Source organism: Urocitellus parryii, chromosome 4, assembly GCF_045843805.1.
Source record: "Urocitellus parryii isolate mUroPar1 chromosome 4, mUroPar1.hap1, whole genome shotgun sequence".
In the NCBI taxonomy this organism is placed as follows: Eukaryota; Metazoa; Chordata; class Mammalia; order Rodentia; family Sciuridae; genus Urocitellus; species Urocitellus parryii.
The window spans coordinates 159,245,699-159,269,647 of NC_135534.1; positions in this window are offsets into that span (position 1 = coordinate 159,245,699).

Sequence of the window (23,949 nt, forward strand, 5' to 3'; positions counted from 1 at the left end):
ATGGCTAGATGGAGGCTAATTTAGATGGAGCACAGGATTAGGAGTTGAGACATAATTTTTAATTTCAAATCTGTCACCAGTTATTTGATGACATCATATAAATTATAAACAATTTAGGCCAGGTTTCTTAACTGGGGATTGGTATAGATTGATGATTTCCAAACCAAGACCCATGCATTGTGGGCCTTTTACCAGTTTAACTGGGGATTTTGGACACTATAATGGAGATAATGGTCTTGGTTTTTCAAACTATCAAAAAAAAAAAAAAAAAAGAAAGAAAGAAAAGAAAAGAAAAAGGAGAGAATGAGTGGATACTTTTGTTTCCCAATTTAAAGTTCTTTACCCATAATTTTTTAAAAAATCTTTTTCCATTTTATGGCCAGTGAGATTAGCAGATGAAAAGCAATTATGAACAAGTGTTTTCATTTGATATATTTGGAAACGGTGGATTATTTCAATTTTGAGGACATGTGTGCTCATGGTAGTGATTTTATATTTTATACATTTACTCATATCGTCATTAAATAAAACTGTTCTCAGTTCACTTGGTATTAAAATATATCAATATTTATGGTATTCTGGAAAGAATATCATGACTTCCAGGTGTTTCCCATATGAGTAAGTTTGAGAACTGCTGTTAATATGTGTTTGTGACTTAAGATTGTATAATATAACTGTATTTTCTTCTGGAATAATTATTCTCAATTCATATGAAATTAAATATATCAGTATTTAAAAATACATTACAAAGAAAACAATGTATTACTACATGCTTTCCAACTGGACAAGTCTGAAGCTGAGACATTCTATAAAGTTTCTCCCAGCTCTTTTAAAAAATTCTTCATTTAAGAATGGGAAAAAATCTTTACCACATGCCCCTCAGATAGAGCATTAATCTCCAGGATATACAAAAAACTTAATGCTAAAAACCAAAAAACAAAAAACCCAATCAATAAATGAGCAAAGGAGCTAAACAGACATTTCACAGAAGTATAATCAATCAACAAATATATGAAAAAAATGTTCAACATCTCTAGCAATTAGAGAAATGCAAATCAAACCTACACTGATATTCCACCTCATTCCAGTCAGAATGGCAATCATCAAGAATAAAAAGCAACAAAAAATGTTAGTGAGGATATAGGGGGAAAGGTACACTCATACATGCTAATGGGACTGCAAATTGGTGCAACCACTCTAAAAACCAGAATGTAGATTCCTTAGAAAACTTGGAATGGAACCACCATTTGACCCAGCTATCCAACTCCTCAGTTTATATAGAAAGGACTTAAAATCAGCATACTACAGTGACACAGCCACATCAGTGTTTATGGTAGCTCAATTCACAGTAGCTAAACTATGAAACCAACCTAGATGTCCTTCAACAGATGAATGGATAAAGAAACTGTGGTGTATATATATACAATAGAATATTACTCAGCCTTAAAGAATAATGAAGTTATGGCATTTGCTGGTAAATGGATGGAACTGGAGAATATTATGCTAAGTGAAACAAGCCAATCCCAAAGAACCAAATGTTTTCTCTGAAATGTGGTTGCTAAATCACAATAAGGCAGGGGAAGAATAGAGGTAATATGGACTAGACAAAGGACAGTGAAGTGAGGGAATTGGGCATGGAATGATAGTAGAATGAATCTGACATTGTTACCCTATGTGCACATATAATTACATGACCTGAGTAACTCTACATCATGTACAACCAAACAAATAAGAAGTTATACTCCATTTATGTATGATATGTCAAAATGCATTATACTGTCATGTATAACTAATTAGAACAAATTAAAAAATATATAAAATTCTTCATTTATAAAAGTGTCTTCTCAGTTGTTCCTCTGCTTACCAAGTGACCGGGACTTCAGACAGGTTCTAGAGGCAACATCCTTCCATGAATTCACCAGCAAACAGCTTGGTATGTGCAACACACAAAGTTCCATCAGGGATGCAGACTTACTACAGTGTGAGGATTTTTTTTTATAGAAATTAGACTTTATACAATGGTAGGTGATGACATCTCTGTTAGTCAGAGAATGAACTCTACTTTGTGCTAAACAGTATATGGGAACTCTTGGGCTTGGATTCAGGGGAGTGGTTGGACTCAGCTGGGTGATGGGGTGGAGAGGACAGTTGCTGAGTATATCCCTCAGAGGGACAACAGGGCAGCCAGAGAGATTGTGGGATTTGTCTGGATTCCAGAGATATCAAAATATGAAAAAAAGGGGCAACTTAGACTCAACAAAGTCATTTCTTAAAAAGGAAACTTAATATTTGTTACCAAAACCAGTAAGCTAATATAGCTTTCCGAAATACAAGTAAAAAGAAACACAATGAAGTCTATGATGTTGTTAAATTCCAGCTAGCTGCTATGACTGGGAAGAGCTCTCCACCTGAGGTGTGCTCTAGAGAGGGAAATTTGTCGATGTTTGATAGATGTTAAATCACATTAGCACCAAATGGAGACTTTCTCCTTTATTGAATTGGAAGGGTTGGAAGAGTGTAACTTAGTGCTAGGTTTGGAACCATCTAAAATCATGTTAGTTGATACCACCAGTGGTTTCCAGCTTACACTTTGGAAAACAGAGTGTAAATTCTGTCCTTGATCTTTCTATTTATTTTCTAGCAAACACAATAATGAGTAGAACAGAAAGACCAAACAGAAGATGTAGGCCAGGTATATCAGGGATGGATGGATGGAAAGAAATAAACTGGAATTGGAAAATGGGTCCTTAGATAAAGTCAGAATTTGTAGAACAGTCTGCCAGTCTGAATATTTTGAAGCACTGCTGTTTTAGTTTTCTATGGCTTCTTGACAATCATCACAAACTTAGTGGTTGAAGACAACACCCCTCTATTAGCTCTGTTCTGTAGGTCAGCAGAGTTTTGCTGAGGATCTTGTACAAGGTGTGAACCATGCTGAGTTCTTATGTGAGCTATCTGGGGAGGTATTTGCTTCTGAGCTCACTGAGGTTGTTGGCAGCTCTTTGTGACAGCAGGATTGAAGTTCCTGTTTTCTTCTTGGCCATCTGCCAGTGTCTCTGGAGGCCTTCTTTGTTCTGATCATTGTGTAAGGCCCCACCTATCATCAAAGCTGGCAATGTCTCCATGAATCCTGAGGCTTTGAAGTTCTCTTTCTGCCACTCCTCAGAAAATCTACCTTTAAAGGGCTCATGTGATTAAATCAGGATTTTTACATCTGTAAAATCCCTATACAATAGTTGTAGATTAGTTTTTGATTGAATAACTAGGGACAAGAATCTTGGTAGGCCAAGTTTAGGATTCTGCCAACCATGATTGTCTTCCAGGATCAAGCTTGATTGCACAGAAGTGAAATGGAGACCCTTGAGAAGTTTCAGCAGTAACTCTGGACAGAATTAAAGTGGACCTTGAACCAAAGTCTGTCTTCCAGCGGATAATGTTACAGCAAGGCTCCAGAGCAAATCACCAATCATAACAAATACAGAGGGTTAACTTTCTATTTATTTTTATGCAAACCCAAGCCACTTCATAGTAATCCATAAGTGAATTTCACTTAAAAGTAACAATTTGACAAAAGTATAAAATGTCTAAACATCTAAATACTGAGATATTCGTAAATGCAAAGATAAATTTTATTTTATTTAAGTTTGTTGTTATATCTCAAACAGAGGACAATTGTCATAATCAAGTTAGTTCTCTCACCCTTATAAAACTAATTTGTGGGATAAAAACAATGATACTTGAATGTACGAACTACATACACACATACACACTTTTATCTGATTCTGTTTAAAAGCTGTAATTATCAACAGCTGACTCCCACTTTATTATTTGGAACTCAATCACTGTAGGAATGCAGATAAGTTCAAAGATACAACAGGATTCTGAAGCCAAAATACACTAACCTCATCCTACTGAAAGGAGACAGTTGTGTCCCACTGAGATGATGGAGTTCGGGCTACAAGGAAAGTTCAGGCAGAAGGCTGTAGTACCTCCCTGCTCTGTGGTGCTCAACTTCTATCTGGCGCTCCCTGGAGCTGGGAATTTACCACAGACATCGCCTTGGGGAACAGTGTTAGCAGCTGAGAAACTGCAGAAACAAGCTGCTTCTCAGCGACTCCCAGATACCATCAGAATGCAAGAAAATAATTAAAATCCTAATTAAGTAGTTTCTCATCTGGCTTATTTGAAGACGCTCCAAAATGGTCAGATTTAAGGCATGGCAAACAGCTGAAGTGTTAAATTTGCTGGTTAGTTAAAACCTTTGTCAGGGGTCAGGTTTACATAAGGAATGTAAAGTAGAGAATTGGGGCAATACATATGTAATTCAAAGGCAAATAATTTTGCTTGAATTGTTTGTATCTCATTTTATCTTTATCTTTCTTTTGTTGATTTTCTATGTTTATAGAATAGCATTGCACAAGGGATAATTCCCATATTCATAAATTGTATAGAGAATATGGGAGATAGGTTGAAAAGAAACCTATGAATACAATGAGATTTGAAATAATTGTCAAACATTTTATAATTTTGGCATTTTTTACTTATAAAATTATATATATTTTACTACTTTACATTAGTTTTATGCTAGATGACTTGAATACAAAATATGTAAAATCTATTAATAATTAACAAATGAAATTTAATCATAGCTTTTCATTTTAGATTATGCTGGATAACTTCTCTCAGTTATACTTAACTTCTGTGCCTATAAGAATCCACTAAGAACCAAGCATTACTGTGTTACATTACATAGTTTCTTAAGAGATAGTTGTTAAAATTATCTTAAAAATTATATACTAAACTGTAACCTTTAAGCTAAGCTGTATATGGGGGTATATGCACATACTATACAGATTACTTAGTAGTGACTTATAATGTCATTTAGTGGTGGGATGTGTATACCAATATTTGAATTTAAAGTCATATTCATATCATGATTAATGTTAGCTCCTAGCAAATTTTTCAAAAGAACAGGTACCTCATGTGATTCCCATTCTTTTAAGACTCTAGACTTGTCTGTTTGCTGCTTTGTTGCCGGCAGACTTTGCCACTGGGACTCATCACTTCATTGCTTCTTCTTCTCTGATTCTTCCTCCCACTCTTCCTCTTTTCCAAACATTTTGGTTGGAGACAAGTATATACTTGAAAGTGTGGACTTTGGAACTGAACTGCTGGGTTTGGATCCCAGATGTGCCACTTATCAGCTACATGATATTGGGCAAGTCACTTAACCTTTTTTGCCTGTTTCCTTAACTGGAATACAGGGATTATACAGCATTTACCTTATATGTTACTGTGAAGAATGAATGAATGAAGCATACTGTATGCACTTTATACTTGTTAGCTAATATTATTTCCATTATATTGTTATTTCTGGAATTCTAGTCTATAAACAAAACAACCTACTTTCTAAGCCTTGTCATATCCTTTATGTCCTAGCTCCAATTGAAACTTAGACATTTTCCTAAGGACAACGCAAACAACTCAATGAAGGTGGCTCTTCCAAGACTAGCTCACCCGGGTTCCAGGAGGAAGGATCAATGTCACTTCCAACCTAGCACTCCTGCATTATAAGCAAAAATTCCTCCTTGTTCGAAGCTTCTATCAGTATTTGCTTTCATTTGCCTTTCTTCTACTCATGCTTCCATGTTTTTTTTTTAATCTTTTTTTAGTTGTAGATGGACACAATACCTTTATTTTTATTTATTTTTATGTGATACCGGGATCAAACCCAGTGCCTCACACGTGTTCGGGAAGCGCTCTACCACTGAGCCACAACCCTGGCCCCTCATACTTCTATGTTTATCACATGGATCATGGTTTTCCTGTCTTCCACAAGTTATCTCACTGACTAATTTTCATGTTTGTGCAAAAGAGCGGTCTCCCATTAATGATTTCCTTATTCTGATGACCTCTACCTTCTCAACACTTCAGGCCCACCCTAGACATTATTAATCCAGATCTTCATCTCAGAAATTACATACTTAAATATCATGTTCTTTGACCATAATGATGGTCAGTGGAAATGCCAAATAAGCAAATACCCAAGCTAGACTGTGAATTCAATTCTTCACAGTAAAGCTTGTATCTTAATGCTTGCTCATATGCCTTCCCTACAAATCCCATGATAGGAGTTTTAAGATCCTTTTTTTAAATAATTTTTTTAGTTGTCAATGGACCTTTATTTACTTAATTTTACTCATATGCAGTGCTGAGAATCAAACCCATGTGCTTCACATGTGCTAGGCAGTGCTCTACCACTGAGCTACAGCACCAATCCTTAAGATCTTGTTCGACTTATCTGTTGATAGCTTCCCAAGCCTATTAGAGTGAACTGATACCTTATTCTTTTTCTTCTGCTTAGTAGAATTAGAAATAGAGGTTCTTATTGCACATAGTCACACCCAGTTGATAATTAGTAACAGAGACTATTTTTCCATATGAATACAGGTAGAGGGAATACTTTCCAAAGAACTGAATTATATTTTCATGGAAATATTCTGATGTTCTTTGTTCCTTCTTTTTGAAGTATTTCCAGATGAGTTGGATAATTTTTGTGGCTACTCCCAGCTCTAGGAGCAAAGTGCTCAGAGGAACAAGGATGAAAGAGACTAAAAGTTTGGATATTATAGTAACAGAACATTCTAGATTAAAGATTAAAGGCCTATTATACATGGTAAAATTATCATGCTATTTTTGTTTTCAGAACCTGGTTTCTAAGACCTCCTTACCCATACTTTTTGTTTGTTTCTTGTAATATAGTTTTCTATTAAAATGATATACAATTATTTTAAAAATATTTGAAAAAAGAAAAACAATAAGAAATACCATCTATACTTCCATGTCCTATGTAAAAATTTAGATGTCTTTCCTTATTATCATGTGATTGCTTTCTCTAGGTACATATTACATATGAGGAATATACAGACATATAATTTCTCTTTTATAAACATGGAAACATAATATTTTGCAAACTTTTTTCTACTTACTAATATATATTTTACATCTTCCCTGTTAATATTACACCACTACAACAACATTTTCAATGATTTTGTTGTATTCCTTGAATAAAAGTAATATATTTTATTGAACCAAACTCCCACTGTTGAATAGGTAGGTTGTTTCGACAATGCTATAGTGAAAATCTGAATACTTTTAGAACTATTTTCTTAGGTTAAATTCCTAAAAATTCATTCTTAAATAAAACTGTATGTACTTCATGACATTTTCTTTTAAACATGACAGAAAGAATATATAGTAGTTTAAAAATCCAGTTTAGTAATATACTGAATAATTGTCTCATCCTGTTCTCCATGTTAAGTATTGCAAAATTGCCTAAAATTTTCCTTAGACTAATTCTTAGATGAGGTATTGCTGCATCTCAAAATGTACATTTTAAAAGGCGCGTAACATACATTGCCAAATTTTGTTCTTGAGGAAGAATGTATGTTTCTTCTGGCCTTTGCTCCTCATCCAGTCCCACACCTGTTATTATCATTGAGAAAGGCTGCCAGTTTGATAATTAAAAAATTGTAACTCTTTTTTAAAAATTCACATTTTTTAATTCATGGTTATGTTAAATGCCTGTAAAATGGTTATTAAAACTCATGGGAGTTTTACTTCGGTTAGGGTAATTTATATGCTTAACACCTCACTTTTGCTGAGGCTGGCTTTGAACTTTCTATCCTTCTGTCTCAGTCTCCCAGCCATTAGGATTACAGGTGTGCGTCACCACACCTGACACCTTATTTTTCTTTATAACTTCTTTCATTTTTCTTCCACAAGATTTCTGTGGAAGCATAAAATACAACCACTACCAGTTGAGATGGAGATTAAGCAATAGCATATTTAGGGGATTCTCAAAGATAAATCTCCTACATAGACAGGACTATAATGATTTCTCAAATTATTTTTTATTTTTAGTTGTATATGGACACAATATCTTTATTTTATTTGTTTTTATTTTTATGTGGTGCCCAGGATTGAACCCAGTGCCTCACACATGCTAGGAAAGTGTTGTACCACTGAGCCAAAACCCAGCCCGACTGCACAAATTCTTTATGGGCATCTTCATCACAAAGCCAAATAATTTCTTTTTCTCTTATTGTGTTAAAAATGTATATAACATAAAATTTGCCATTTTACCTATTTCCATGTTATTAATGATATTTTATACAGTTGGCAATTATTACCACTCTTTCCAAAATTTTTTATCACACCCTCATGTGCCACACCAACAATCTCTTTTTAAAATGCTCTTTAGTTAACTAATTTTGATCTTAGTAATTTTCTGGAATTTAAACATTTACACACCCACAAAAAATACTGTCATTTGGTTATTAATTCAAAATGATCTTTCATTGATAATTAAATATTGAGCTAATAAAATATACCTCTTTTAAAAATAAGTTTTCAGGGGCTGGGATTGTGGCTCAGCGGTAGAGCGCTTATCTAGCACATGCAAGGCCCTGGATTCAATCCTCAGCACCACATAAAAATAAAAAAACAAAATAAAGGTATTATGTCCAACTACTTCTAAAAAATACATGTTTAAAAGTAAAGTAAGTTTTCAGATTCTTTTGTTCCCCATGTGAGTATCTTGGCTATATTATTAAATAGAAATAAATATAATATTCTCTGGGAAAATATTTACAAAACGATTTTAATTTTATTTTTTCTGAAATAAACAAAACAGGAAACAGTGTAAGACTTTTTTAAAAAATATTTTTTAGTTGTAGTTGGACACAATACCTTTATTTACTTATTTATTTTTATGTGGTGCTGAGGATCAAACCCAGCACCTTGCACGTGCTAGGTGAGTGCCCTACTACTGAGCCGCATCCCCAGCCCATTATAAGATTTTTAAAAGAATTATAAATGTTAATGGGAAGGGTACTTGTGTAAAAATCATTTGGAAGTATATTTAAAACAAATTTTCCTGGCTATCACTCACAATATAAGTACAAGTGTATAAACCTCAATATAATCCCCTTTATTAAAGAACACATTTTAATAAAAATACGTTCTACTTATATGACACTTAAAGAGGTTAAATTACAAAATTGGCATAAGAATCTCATTGTAAGTTGATATTTCCCATATGGAAGCCCATGATTTTTTCCAAAAAGATCTTTGTGAAATGATAAAAAATGCTAATTACATATTATTACTATAATACAATACTACAATTACTAGTGTAAAACTAATTGGTGGTAGAATGGTTGTATTAATTATTAACAATTGTAATTAGAAAATTATTTCCTACTTAGTAATTTTAGAATTTAGTAGTAGGATAATCATTCATTCTGCCCCAGAGAAATTTAAATATTTTTCTATACATATGCACATGTGCCTGTGATATGTTATTATTTTTATTTTGAATCTTCTTGAAAGCAGACTGAACATAGATTTCACTTTAGAAAAAAATTTTAGAGCTAATTTAACAAAAAATTTCTTCCACGTGCTTCTAGAATAGGTTTAAAACTTGAAAGTCTTTAAATAGTATCCTTTTGTAATTGTTCTAAAGACTTTTTTCCTTGGGGCTGTACTTACAAAATGTTATTAAAGTTATTTATCTTACAGTTACTTTCTTAGTTTTTTTGTTTTGTTTGCATATTTTTCATAACTTTTTTTTAAGGTAAAACTTTGAGCAGTTTATAGTGATCATTATAATCTAATTCAAATTAGGTTCAATACAAAAAATTTAAGTATTATTATTGTACTAAACATGTTAATATCTTTTGCAGGGTATTTTGTAAATTCTAATATGTTAAATATTAGTATAATATAATATAATATTAGTATAATTCCCATATAGTATTATTACCAGTATTTCTAAATTATGAAACCACAGTATTTAATTCAATAATTTGCCCAACTTACTAAGGTAAAAAAATAATAGAAAGGGATTCAATAAGAGAAAATTAACTTCCCTTCTCAAACAGATGAATTTTGACCTAATATACTAAATGGGTTATAAAATTTATTTTAGTGAACTGGTTCTGCTGTTACTCTGGAGTGATAATCACATTTAATTTATTTTATTAAAGTGCACTTTAGCTTTACTTTACTTCCTGATGGCTCTTGAAATAAGATGTTAGTTGCTTAATTTCAATAAAACTAATTAAAAGGCTATGGTTAAGAAATGAAAGTGAGAAAGTCATATATATATATATATATATATATATATATATATATATACATACATACACACACACATATATGTATATAATATGTAGACTTTCCTAATGTCAAAAATTGCTTGTGAAGGATGTGGTACTGTGACGGAATACATAACATGGAACCTAGCAGAAGAATAAAAGTAGTTTCATCTGCAACAAAAGTGTTCTGATTTATTTATCAATCTAGATATGCAGCTGACATCTTCTGTGAAGACAGTCACCCATCACAGTGTACCATCCAAAGACATTTGGAATAGGTAAGTTTGACCAAAGCCCGCCCCCCTTTTTTTTATACCAAACATGTGCCTTCTGAATCCTGTATTCTTAATGCTGTTTTCTATCATCTTGAAGCTCTTTTTTATGAAAATTATTTCAGTCCAAAGATGCAACAAACTTAATTAAAAATGAACAAGCTTAAAAGAAAATGTCAGAAAACTCTCTGATAAATATTAATGAAGATATCTTATTTAAAGAAACCACAAGAAGACTGGAAATTTAAATTTTTAGTAACTGTCCAAGTTGGGGTGAGAGAGTGAAAAACAGTCAGTTTTGAAATTACATTAAACATATAGTCCAGTAATAAAGAATCAGGGCAGGGGGTTGATACTTTCCTGCCTACTCTCTGCTGCTCTTTTTTTTTTTTTTTTTTTTTTTTTGTAGCACTGATAGCATTCATGCCCATTTCCTAATCCTTCCTTTGTCTTTACTTGTTAATGGAAAAATGTTTGTTGTTCAGATAATATTATAGAATTATAAACATGTTCTTTAATTCTTCCTTTTTTCTACTCTCCATTTGAAGAGACAGTATCAAAGCTCTCAGTAAATAAATCACAGAAATTTGTCTTCTTTTTTTATTGGTTGTTCAAAACATTACAAAGCTCTTGACATATCATATTTCATACATTTGATTCAAGTGGGTTATGAACTCCCATTTTTACCCCGTATACAGATTGCAGAATCACATCGGTTACACATCCACGTTTTTACATATTGCCATACTAGTGACTGTTACATTATTAACAGGGATTAGATTTAAAAGTGTTTTCAAATAGACCTCAACATTGTGAAAAACAGATTAGTAAAAAATCAAATTCATTTGATAGTTTGGGCTACATGATATTAAAAGTATGACTATTTAGTTGATATTTATAATAGGATATATGTATTTTTAGAAAAAAAATTTGGGGTATATTGAAAAAAAGTGAAAAAACTTTGATCCTTAAAATAAAGGAAAAGCTTTATTTCACAAAGTGTAAGGAGATGGAATTAAACAAGAAAAACTCATTCTATACTAAATCTAGCTATAATTTGAAACATAAAAGAAGCTTACTCTCAGATGCTTCCTCAGAGTCGGAGGACAGGATTGAAATGGGGGTTTTGGTGGTGTGAGATGATGGATGAGGGTCTCCTCTGGTTGCCAGAGGATTCTGTGACCAGCACAAAAACTGCTTGGTCTAGATTAATTAATTGCAGGAACAGTTTATTCAGATGCAGGGCAAGCACTGTGGCTAAAAATCTCAGCATCTGTGTTGATTAAAGATCTGAGGCTGAAAGAAGCACATAGTTGGGGGTCTTAGATAGTTTTGGGAGCCATATGGGCCTCTCTTAATGAGGGAGGGCTTCTGTGATCCAAGTCTCAAAGCTGTGCTCTTCTAGTCAGCATTAATGGAATGTCTCTTGCCCAGTATCATGTCACTTCACAGTAGTATTAGGATACTATAACTTCTCCTAGTTATTTATTTCAATACTCTGTCCAGGGTCTCACCATTATTTTTCATTTTCTACAGACCTGGTGATAAGAGAACAGGGTGCAAAATCTTCCTGGCCTTGTGAAGTCCAGGGCAGATCCTGAACAAAAATTTATATTTGACATGGCTTTGTCAATGATAGGCCTTTTAGACCACCATGATATCTTTAAGATGTGAGTTGTAGAATGTATATTTCCTAAAACTTTATTTTTAGGATATGGTGTCTATAATCAGTATTTTTGGCTCTGACTTTATCTTTTTTATAGCTATGGAAATGTACTCCCAGTTTTAAATGAAAAGGAAATAATAATAAAAATAGAAAAAGTAAGTTGCACCAATAAAACTAAACTTTTTTAGGCTGCACAATCTGTTGGAGCATTAATAATTTGGAAATATTATGCCTTGATTTCTTATAAAACTTGAAGCTTATCCAAGGATTTTTCAGAATTATAAAGTTACACCCCACAAGGATCTTAAATCAGTCCTAGGTTTAGATTCTCACTTAGGGAAACAAAAGCTAGGGTCCTGAGTGGTATTTTTCTTAGGTGCTTTATTCTTTTTACTTAGTTTGATTTTCATAACAATTTTAGAAAAGCTTGGTGGTAGAATCTATTTGTGTCATGAACTGGAATCCTCTCTTTATACTGTTAATTTTTAAAAAATATTTATCTTTTAGGTGTAGATGGACACAACACAATGCCTTTATTTTTATGTGGTGCTGAGGATCGAACCCAGGTCCCGCCCATGCTAGGTGAGCACTCTACCACTGAACCACAGTCCCAGCCCCTCTTTATACTGTTATTTAAAAAAAAATTTTAATTACGAAATATATCACAAATACATGTGGCATTTATGTACAGGTAGATTTAAAAACTAATGATATAATAAATAGCCATTTGTTTCTGGATCTTAAGAATTTTTTTTGAGTGATTTTCTAAATTACAGTCTTTTCCCACCCTCCTAGAATAACCACAATATGCTTTTATGTGATGTTTTCCTTTTTCTTTAAAAATGTACACCTACATGTATTTTTTGCATTACACATGTAATCACGCACATCTTGGAATGATGTTTTGTTCTGTAAGATGAGATGTCTATTTTTCTCACCATTATGCAACAGCAACTCATCCATGTGAATGTGTAGTTGTGTCTGATTCATTTATGGTGCTGTAGAATAATCCATTAAATGAATAAACCATAATTTATCACTATATCCACAGATGAAGGACTTTGGGTAGCTTCAATTTTTGCTCTTAGGAAAAGGGCTGATAGGAATATGTCCTCTGGAACAAATAGGTAGGGATTTCTCTACATAGAGTCTAAGGGGTAAAATTACCGGGTCATGAAGCAAGTATACACCAGATTCAGAATTTCTAGGTTCTGCCTAATTGTTTCCCAAATTGATTTTTTACTAATTTTCACATTCATAAGCCATATGTGAGAGTTTATGAGGCCTTCAGTTTTCACCAACACTTTATGTGATTAATATAAGTACACCTATACTGTTATCTGGTTATTGGAATATACTTTTAATATAAATTTGTATTTCACTAGATACTCATGAGATGCAGCACATTTTTATATGTTTATTGGCTTTTGTCATCTGCTGTAAAATGTCTTTCTATTAGGTTGTTGATCAATTTCTTAATTCTTACTCTTTCTTTACATACCTGTATCTAATCCATTATTGGGAGGGTAAAAACCTTTTCCTAGTTTTCAGTTGTCTTTTCACTGACTTTATGGTGCCTATTGATGAATAGGAGTGTTAATATTTTTAAAATATTTATTTTTTAGTTGTAGATAGACAGTGTGACTTTATTTCACTTATTTATTTTTATGTGGTGCTAAGGATCAAACCCAGTGCCTCACTTATGCGAGGCGAGTGCGCTACCACTTGAGCCAAATCCCCAGCCCAGGAGTAATATTTAAAATTTGTATTTTGAGATTATTTTAGATTCACATAGTTATAAGAAATAATATACAGAGAACCTGTATATCCTTCACTCAATTTTTACCACTGATAGTGTCACATTACTCTAATACAATATCACAACCAAGAAATTGATATTGATCTAGTTCATCACTGGACTTATTCAGTGTCATCAGTTTTACATGTACTCATTTGTGTGTGTATGTGTGTGTTATATTTGTGTGTGTATGTGTGTGCATGTGCCTGCTTATATTTAATTTTATGCTAATTGTATCTCTTAGCTTGGTGAAATTATCACCACATTAAAGATACAGAACTAGCCATTAACACAGGATTTCCTCATTTTACTTCTTTATAGTCACATTCATCACATTTCTTTGTCATTTCTAACCCCTGGTAACCACTAATCTGGTCCCATTTCTATAATTTTGTCATTATAATAAAATTATATGTATAAATTCATATAGCATGTAACTTTTTGAGATCAGCTATTCTTCACTTAGTGTAATTTCTTTGATATCTGTTGAAACTGCATAATTCACTAGTTTGTTTCTTTTTGATGCTGAGCATGCTATTTCACTGTATATATATATATATATATATATGTACATAGTTTATTTTATTTAACCATATATTAGATGAAGGGTCTGTGGGTGTTTCTTGGTTTGACTGTTACAAACAAAGTTTTGTGAGAACCTTAATTGTTGAGGCTTTTAAAATACGTAATCTACTTTATTTTCAAGAGAATTTTTAGATATGCAAAAAAATTGAGCAGGAAGTACAATGAGTTCTCACATACTCCCTGACTCCCCAAAGGCTTCCTCTAAAAATGCCTTGCACTATGTGATACCTTTGCAACAACTGATGAGTTAATATTGATTATAATATTACTAAATAAGTTTTATAGTTTACATTAGGGTTCACTTTTGGTGTTGTAAATTTTATGGGTTTTGATAAATGTATAATGAAATATATTCAACATTTTATTATTATTATTATTATTATTAGAGAGAGAGAGAATTTTTTAATATTTATTTTTTAGTTTTCGGTGGATACAACATCTTTATTTTATTTTTATGTGGTGCTGAGGATTGAACCCAGTGCCCCATGCATGCCAGGTGAGCACGCTACAGCTTGAGCCATATCCCCAGCCCAACATTATATTATTATATACAATAGTATCATCTCTCTAAAAAGCCTCTATGATGAATATATTCATTCCTTCCTCACTCCCTTTCAACCACTGATAATAAAAATCTTTTTCTTGTATCTATAGACTTTTCCAGAGCATCATACAGTTGGAATCACATAATATGTAATCATTTCAGATTAATGTCTTTGATTTGTCAATATGCATTTTATGTTATTTTAGAACTTTTTGTGGTTTGATAGTGCATTTTTTTTAAAGAGAGAGAGAGAGAATTTTTTTAATATTTATTTTTTAGTATTCGGCGGACACAACATATTTGTATGTGGTGCTGAGGATCGAACCCGGGCCGAACGCATGCCAGGCGAGCGCGCTACCACTTAAGCCACATCTCCAGCCCCTGATAGTGCATATTTTATTGTTGAATAATATTCCATTTAAAAAAATTTGTTTATTTTAAAATTTGTTCTTTTTTAGACATATATGACAGTATGATATTTTGAGATATCATACATGCATGGTGTATAACTTATTCTAATTAGGATCCCATTCTTGTGGTTATATGTGATATGGAGCATCACTGGTGGTGTATTCATATATGAACATAGGAAAGATATGTCAAATTCATCCTACTGTCTTACCTATTCGTATCCTCCCTCCCTTCCCTTCATTCCCCTTTGTCTAATCCAATGAACTTCTATTTGTCCCTCACTATCCTCTTATTGTATGTTAGTATCTGCATATCAGAGAGAACACTCAGCCTTTGGTTTTTGGAAATTGGCTTATTTTACTTAGCACGATAATCTCCATTTCCACCCATTTACCAGCAAATGCCATAATTTCATTCTTTTTTATGGTTGAGTAATATTACATTGTGCATATGTATCACACTTTCTTTATACATTCATCTGTTGAAGGGCACCTAGATTGGCTCCATAGTCTAGCTATTGTGAATTGAATGTTATAAACATTAATATGGCTGTGTCACTGTAGTATGCTGATTTTAAGTCCTGTGAGTATAAACTGAGGAATTGGATAGCTGGGTCAAATGGTGGTTCCATTCCAAGTTTAATGAGGAATCTCCATACTGCCTTCCAGAGTGGTTGCAACATTTGCATCCCACTAGCAATGTATGAATGTGCATTTTCCCCCACATCCTGCCCAACATTTATTGCAACTTGCATTCTTGATAATTACCATTCTGATTAGAGTGAGATGAAATCTCAGTGTGGTTTTAAAGTGCAATTCTTTAATTGCTAGTGATGTTGACATTTTTCATATATTTGTTGAGTGATTGTATTTGTTCTTCTGTGAAGTGTCTGTTCAGTCCTTTGCTCATTTATTGATTGAAACTCCTGCTTGTTTATGAGATCCATGTAAATGATATTTTTCCCATCCTTTTATCTTCAGTCTTTGCCTATGAGGTGAGTCTCTTGGAAATAGCATATTCTTTGGTCTTGTCTTTAATCCAATCTGTCAGTTTATGCCTTTTGATTGATGAGTTTAGGCCATTTACATCCAATGTTATTATTGAAAGATAATTTTTATTCCCTGTTATTTTGATTTATAGAGTATGTATCCTGGTTTTTAGAGTATGTATTTTGTCTTCATTGCCTGAAACTCTGTCTTGCAATTGGTCTAGTCTGCTGGTGATGTCTTCCAATGAATTTTTAATTTGGTTTGTTGATTCCTTCATTTGGGTATTTCTGCTTGTTTTTGTTTTTTTTCAGAATCTCTCTTTATTGAGAAATCTTATTCTTCCTGTATTTTCTCCCTTACATCAATTCTTACCTCATAGATCAATTTAATGAACATTCTAAATTAAGTCTGTCATTTCTTCCACTGTGGTGTTAATGGATTATGTTATAGAATTATATTGGTTTGTTTGAAGTGATTTGTACCCTTGGTTTTTCATGTTGTTTGTGTGTTTGCCCATTTGACTGTGTGTTTTGAGGCAGTAGAGATTCTACCCTGTGGATTTATAGGTACTTAAAAGGTTTCTAGTACCTCACAGTTTATGGGGAGACATATATTAACAAGAATCAGCTCAAACAGTTTACAGCATCAAACCAAATATTTCCTGCTTTGGCATCTACTCTGCTAATTGTCACAATAAACAGAGATAATATGATCAGTTATTGCTCATGGTCAAAACAATAAGTTTACAAACTGATTTAGAATTTTAAATTGTGAACAGAGATGAAAAAGAAGAAGTGTAGGATGTGATGTTTATGTGGGAAGAGGAGAGAAAATAGAGACTGAGTGAAGGAGAGATCAATAAAGAATGGCTGCTTATAGATTGGCTGCTTGAAATCTCAGCTGGGAAAGTCAGCCTTGGCCAAGAATTTGAAAGGGCAGGGAAGGAATTGAGTAAGTTAAAAGACTGAACCCCTGAGTCCTAAAAATATGAAATTCATGCATGACTGGGGATTTCTTTATTTTGTTATATCCAACAGCCTGATTCTCTGATTCATTTTGAATTTCCAGAGTTAATTCCCAGAAAATTTCCCCTCTCTCACCTTTCTGAGAAGTCTGAATTTTTGGCTTCACACCACAGAACAACCAGGAAATCGACTCTTCAAAATGGTAAATTAGAAGAGGTTGCTTTTCTGGTTTTTAATTAGAATTAGTTTCTCCTTTGACTGATTATTCTTCTAGTATAGTTCTACCCTTTGCTTGTTTTCAATATTATTTTCATTTCTTATTCATGAAATATTCTATTGAGCTTGTTTTGTAGTGCAGGCTTTCTAATTGTGAATTCTTCTAACTTTTGTTTATCATTGAAGGTTTTTATTTCATCTTCTTCTGAAGCTTAATTTTTCTGGGTATAGTATTCTTGGCTGGCATCCATTTTCTTTCAGAGCTTGGTAAATATTATTCTAAGATGTCTTAGCTTTGAGGGTCTGGGCTGAGAAATCCAGCTGAGATCCAGATTGGTTTTCCTCTAAATGCTGTTAGTCATTTTTCTCTGGCAGCCTTTAAAATTATAAAGGCCTCATCCTCCAGAATATGGAAAATTGAAGGACAAGTGAAAGAACACATTTTCATAATAATGTGCCTTTTTGCGTGTCTGTTGTAATCTTGTATATTTGGGGTCCTATAAGCCTCTTGTATTTGATTTTCCATTTCATTTTTAAGGTTTGGGAAATTTTCTGATATTATTTCCTTGAAAAGATTGTGCATTTCTTTGTCTTAGGTATCCAAGCCTTTATCTATCCTGATAAATCTTATATTTTGTTTTTTGATATTATCCCATATTTCTTGGATGTTCTGTTCATGGTCTCTTAACATCTTTTCCCCATGGTCAATTTTATTTTCAAGATTATATAATTTGTCTTCATTGCCTGAAACTCTCTCTTCCAAGTGGTGTAGAGTGCTGGTAATACTTTCCATTGTTTTTTTTTTTAATTTTTTTTTTAAAGATAGAGGGAGAGAGAGAGAGAGAGAGAATTTTTTAATATTTATTTTTTTTTTTTAGTTTTTGGCAGACACACCATCTTTGCTTGTATGTGGTGCTGAGGATCGAACCCAGGCCGCATGCATGCCAGGTGAGCGCGCTACCGCTTGAGCCACATCCCTAGCCCATTTCCATTGATTTTTTATTTGGTTTATTGATCCTTCATTTTGAAGATTTCTGCTGATTTTTTTTCAGAATCTCTATCTCTTTATTGAAGTGATTTTTTACTTCCTGTTTTTTCTCTCTGATTTAACTCCTTACATCATCCTTTACCTCACAAATCAATTTAACCATGAACATTCTAAACTCCTTCTCTGACATTTCTTCCACTGTAGTATTGATTGATTGTGTTATTGAAATATTTTGGTTTGTTTGAGGTGATTTGTTCCCTTGCATTTTTATGTTGTTTGTGCATCTATTCATCTAGCAGTATGGATCTGGGACAGTAAAGTTTCTACCCTGTGGACTTATAGTGTCCCTGAAGGTTTCTAGTACCTCATTGTTAAGGGGGAGACAACTAATAACAACAACCAATGTAAACAGTATACATCATTAAACCAAATAGTTCCTGCTATGATATCCCAATGTTAATTATCACAATAAACAGAAATGATGTGATCAGTTATTGTCCACATTAAAAACAGTAAGTTTGCTAAAGGGTTTACAATTTTGAATGGTAGACAGGAATAGAACATAAGTGGTGTAGGATGTGATGATTCTGAGGGAGGAGGAGAGAAAACAGAAATAAAAAATTGTAGGACAAGTGAAGGAACAATAGAGATTGGCTACTAGCAGAAGAAATGAGTAAGAGAATATAGTGAAAGAGATAAGTGAGAGAAAAAATAAAGTAAAAATTTTAAAAATTAAAAATAAAGAATACAAAACAAAACCAAAATATACTTATCAATCATCCCAATCCTTAAAATACTGATCCATGAAAAATTTGTAGCTCCAAAATGCTACAAATGAGAAAAACCAATATGAATATACATGAGTTTCCATGAACCATTAGGTCACAATTAAACAGAAAACAAACAAACAAACAAAATTTAAAGAAAGATCTTGATGAAAAGTTAAAAGAATTGTTTCCATTGGGGTTAATAGATCATCAGTTTCCTTTGTCAGCAGTGTTATGTGGGGTGATCTGGAGTGTGATGTTTGTCCACCCTCAGGGTGAGCTTGCCCAAGTGGGAGAGTAAATTCTGTAGGCAGAGCACAGGGTTTAGGTTTAGGTAGCTCCAAGTTCTTGGTTGAATGGCAATTGGTCTGAAGATTTTAAATCAGCACAGCATACCTCTCATGTCCAGCAGTCCTGGTCTAGCCTGGAAGACTGCACCCCAGAGATTGCCCCTGGGTTCCACTCATGTGGTGGTGGAGCCAATTCTTAGTCTCCTCTGTCATCTGTGGACTCCACATTTCTTAGTTTCTTGGGTTTAATCTCCAAACTTCATCTATCTGCCTCCACCCTTTCAATTTCCCAACTAGACACATCTCTCCCAGCTGGTTCTGGAAGTGGCTGGATTGGAGGGGGAGAGCAGGAGCTGGGTGGGTTTCTACCACCAGTATTCCCCTGTGTAAACACCATCCATGTTTGATTTTCTCCTGGTCACTTAGGCCGCACTCTATGTCATGAAGTGTGAGTTGGCAAGGCCTGTAGTTTGGGCCAAACTCAGGTTTGCCAGAAATTGACTCTTCTGGCTTCCAGACCCTGAGCCACAACTGCAAAATGGTTCCTTCTTCTCCTCTGAGAGAAGCTGGGAGAGATGTGGCTTCTTTTTTGCACAAGGATATTGTGCAGCACACCTTTCAGTTTAGTTGAGCAGTGTCTTTAATCTCTGATCTCTGTGTACCAAGACACACCTCAGGCCTCCTACAAATACAGGTTCCTTTAATTCCCTTATCCCTCTACTTTGCTCATGGAGGGATCACTGTGGCTGGTGCCTCTAGTGTTGGCACTGGCAGTGGTGCTGGGGATTTCTTCCTTAATTAGTTAATTAATTAATTAATTTGTTTGTTTATGGTACCAGGGATTGAACTCAGGGGTACTCAATCACTGAGCCACATCCCCAGCCCTATTTTGTATTTTATTTAGAGACAGGATCTCATTGAGTTTCTTAGTGCCTCTTTGTTGCTGAGGCTGGCTTTGAACTCAAAATCCTCCTGCCTCAGCCTCTTGAGCCATTGGGATTATAGGCATGCATCACCATGCCCAGCAATTTTATTATATCCAACCTCCTAAGCCCTCTATCTGCTTTGAATATCCAGCATTAAATCCCAGTAAAGTCCCCCCAACTTTTTTTTTCAGCCACCTTGCTGAGAAACTGCCTATCTGCTTTCATGCCATGGAGCAGCCAGGGAAATGACTTCCTCTATTCTGCCATCTTGAAATCCCTCAATCCTGGGATTTTCTTTGATGAGAAGTTTTGATTCCTACTTCAATTTCCTTACTTGGTATTGGCCTGATGAGATTTTGTATTTCTTCATGATTCAGTTTTAATAGGTTGTATGTGTCTGGGAATTTTCCCATTTTTTTCTAGTTTACCTAATATTTTGGCATAAACTTGTTCATAGTATTCCTTTATGATCTTTTGTATTTGTGTGGAATTAGTTGTAGTGTCTCCTCTCTCATCTCAGGCTTTGAATCATATCTCTTTTTTTCTTAATGTATTAAAGGCTTCATAATTTTATTTTCTCAAAAAACTCCCACAACTTTTAGTGTCAATGATTTTTTTTTCTATTGTTGTTTTAGTCTTGATTTAATTTATTTCTGCTCTGATCTTTATTATGTCTTCCTTCTGCAAACTTGGTTTAGTTTGTTCTTTTTCAGGTTCCTTATGGTGTCAACATTAGGTTGTTTAACTGAGATTGTTCTTTTTTGTAGGTATTTATTAGTAACACATACTACAGTGATGCTGTGAGTTCAGTTTTAAATCATTGCAATGATGCAAATATCATGATAGAGAGAATCGTATAATTTTTTGTTTATTTTTCAGTGCATGTAAAAGTTATACTCACTATATTGTAGTCTATGAATTGTGCATTAAGTCTAAAAAGTAAAATATGTACTTTCACTAAAAATACTTTATATCTAAAAAATGCTAACAATCATCTGATACTTCAGCAAGTGGAATTCTATTTGCTGGCAGAGGGTCTTTATGGCTGGTAACTGATCAGGGTGGTGGTTGCTAAAGGTTGGGTTGGCTGTTGCAGTTTCTTAAAGTGAGAGAGCAATGAATTTTCTACATCAATGGACTCTTCCTTTCATAAAAGATATCTCTTAGCATGCCATACTAGAAGAAAGATCTATCTAGTGTTGAAAGTACAGTATTGAAATCTTCTATTATTTTTATATTGCTGTTTATTTCTCATTTCAGGTCTATTTATATTTACTTTATATACTTTGCTCAGACAGTGAGTGAATGGGTATTTTTAGTTTATAATCTTTTTGTTGTTGTTGTTGGGGTGGTGGTGGTACTGGGGATTAAACTCAGCAACAGTTTACCACTGAGCCACATCCCTGGCCATTTTTAATTAATAATTCAAAATTTTTGAGACAGGGTCACCTAGGTTGGCCCAGAACTTTGATTCTTGTGCCACATGGTCCCATGTTGTTGGGATTATAGGTGTGCACCACCATGCTTGGCTGATATATCTTCATGATGAATTGATGCCATTATTATATAATGAACTTTGTCTCTTGCAATAGATTTCGAGTGAAAGTTCGTTCTGTCTTTTTAAATTATAATTACCCCTGTTCTCTTTTACTTGTCATTTGAGTGGAACATCATTTTCCACGACTTGTCTTTCAGCCTGTGTGCATCTGTCTTTAACGCTGGAGTTTCTTGTAGCCAGAAATCATCGGATCTTGTAATTTGGTTTAGTTTGGGTTTTGCTGTTGTTGTTGTTATTACCTGGGATTGAACCCAGATGTGCTTAACTACTGAGCCTCATCCTCAGTCCTTTTTGAGGAAGGGTCTCACTAAGTAGCTTAGGACCTCATTAAATTGCTGAGGTTAGCTTTAAACTTGAGATCCTTCTGCCTCAGCCTTCCAACTTGATGAGATTATAGGATCGCAACATTATGCCTGGCTGGATCTCATGTTTTTAATCCATTCAGCCACTGTGTCTCTTGATTGGAAAATTTAATCAATTTCCTTCTTAAGTATTTATTGATAGATAATTTATTATTGCCATATTGCTTTCTGAGTGTTTTGTAGTTTTTTCTTTCTGTTTTGCTATCTTCCTTTGTGGTTTGAAAACTTTTTATGTGTGTGAGGGGTGGAATGGTTTTATTCCTGTTTATCTTTTGTGAATCTACTACAGATTTTTCCTTTTAGTTAACATGGATGTGGCTTAAATGAAACATAACAGTCTAACAACTTCAGCTAACAACTTCAAACTATATAAAAAAGTTCTTAATTTCTCCTCCCCCTACATTTTATGTTATTGATGACATAATTTACATCTTTTATATCATGTATATTTTAATGAATTGTTTTAGTTATTTTTAACACTTATGCCTTTTAAATCTTAGCTAGAATTAAAAGTGAATTATGCACAACCATTATAGTATCAGCATATTCTGAACTTGATGATACTCTTTACAGTCAGTTTTGTCCTTCCATATATTTTCCTGGTGTGTGTTAGCATCCTTCTATTTCAACTTGAAGAACACCCCTTAATATTTCTGTAAGGTAAGTCTCATGATGCAGCTTTTGTTTGGTGAATTCTCATCCTTCTTTCATTTCTGAAAATTAGCCTTGACAGTATGTTCCTGGTTAGCATTCTTTTTCTTTTAGCAGTTTGAGTATGTCATTCTACTCTCTCTTTGCCTACAAAGTTTCTGTCAAGAAATCTGCTTTGTCTTAATTGTGATAACCTTGTAACTACATAACAAGACACTTCTCTTTTACTGCTTCCAAAATTCCTCCTTTTTTTTTTTTTTAAATTTTGAGGTCTGACGGGCTTTAGGGTTTGAATTCAGGGCTAGGCATGTGCTCTGCCATGGAGACCTTGTCTGACTTTTGAGAATTTGGTTATAATGTATATCAGAAATTATCTCTTTGTATTTAGTCTGTTCAACATACTTTTGACTTCATGATATTAGAAGTTCATTTCTCTCTTCAAATTTGGCTCGTTGTTATTATTAGTTTAAATTAAAGCTTCTGTCCTTCCCTCTTTGTGTTTTCTTTCCATTAATTCCATAACTTGTACATTGATTCTGTTGATAGTGTTCCACATATTCCACAGGGTTTCTCCACTCTTTTATTCTTTTTGTTCCTCTCATTGGATAATTTCAAATGACCAGTCTTTGAATTCATGCATTCTTTCCTCTGCTTAATCACATCTGCTGTTGAAGCTTTCTATAGAATTTTTCATTTCAGTTGTGTCCTTCATTTTCAGATTTCTGTTTGGTTCTCTTTAGTTATCAATCTTTGGCTTCTATTAGCTCATATGGATCATCATTTCCCTAGGGTCAATTACTA